General features: G+C 41.0%; 1 protein-coding gene and 1 long non-coding RNA gene across 2 annotated transcripts in view; both read right to left on the bottom strand.

Moving 5' to 3' along the window:
• Positions 1-1,121, bottom strand: part of LOC126402867 (uncharacterized) — a 38,950-nt gene that overhangs the window by 35,808 nt on the left and 2,021 nt on the right. The window lies entirely within an intron of this gene.
• Positions 7-1,115, bottom strand: LOC126402870 (uncharacterized). Its single transcript, XR_007571264.1, has 4 exons — positions 952-1,115; positions 707-841; positions 259-356; positions 7-176 (listed from the first exon to the last, which is right to left on the bottom strand). It is a non-coding gene; the product is annotated as an uncharacterized LOC126402870 (long non-coding RNA).

The raw sequence follows: 1,121 nt of genomic DNA, 5'->3' as shown, positions 1-1,121 counted from the left end.
TCGATATGCCAAAAGTCAAAGAATTGGGTGATGTTGCTTTCCCTCAGGAATTTCTGGATTTGTGGATGACGGTCAGTAAGAATACAGTCCAGAGTCACACCCCTTTCATTTAACAAGGTCAGGCTCCTCTGCAGCCCCTCTTTTTCCATGTGGTAGCTTCTACCAACCTCGTTGCTCTGTCAAATCACAAACAAAGACTTATATAAAACTTGTATATAAATATGAAAAGACATTAAAACCTCATTCAATCACACTGACCTGAACCAATTGAATATCAATAACTCTGTTGGTTCTGAGGTCCATCATGGTGTCGCTTCCAAACTTTGCGGAGTGCCCTTGGAAAACATTGTTACAATCTGTAAAATATAAATCATAATACATTATACTACACACTTTTTTGGGGGGGTAGAAATTTGTTTTTATTGTACCTTTCCGACACACACCCATACCAATAGAAGAATTTGTGAAGTTTTGTCAACATCCATGCTTATCTGACATCATCTAAGAGTTTATGACTAACCTCATTAGTTGTGTTTGAATTTTTTTTCAAGTGGGCCCTGTGACATTCACACTTTCATACACAATGTGTATATTTCGACGGTGGGAGGAAACCAGAGCATCTGGCGGAAAGCCGCACAGACACACAGAGAACATGTAAACACCATAAAGAAAGGCCCTAGTCCAGAGTGGGAATCAAACTTGGCACCTTCGGGCTGAGACGTTGTAGGATGTCATTCTGTGAAGAGGTCCACTGGTGTACAATCGCTGGCTCAATGAACATACGGGCATGTCGACGAAAGGTGTCATATTGGAACACCTGCAGTTGCATAGCTCTGAAGATCTGAATTTAGATAAAAACAAAAACATTTTTGATGGTAAATAAAGATCTGCTATATTTACTGCTATTTGGTATGTTCTACTGTGAGGATATACATTTTGTTTTTCTCTAACCTTTTGAAGTTTGAAGAAAGATGCTCCACTGATGTACACCGCTGCAGAAAGTTCGATGTTCCCAGCTGGAGTACTCCCCAGAACAGTCTGACTCTTCCAATGCCGGGTGAACTGACAATGTGGACACAGTTGGTCCACGGTTAGGAATGTCCCAATCGTCCTGGTCCGAA

Source organism: Epinephelus moara, chromosome 16 (assembly GCF_006386435.1).
Source record: "Epinephelus moara isolate mb chromosome 16, YSFRI_EMoa_1.0, whole genome shotgun sequence".
In the NCBI taxonomy this organism is placed as follows: Eukaryota; Metazoa; Chordata; class Actinopteri; order Perciformes; family Serranidae; genus Epinephelus; species Epinephelus moara.
This window is presented reverse-complemented; position numbering and strand designations above follow the sequence as displayed.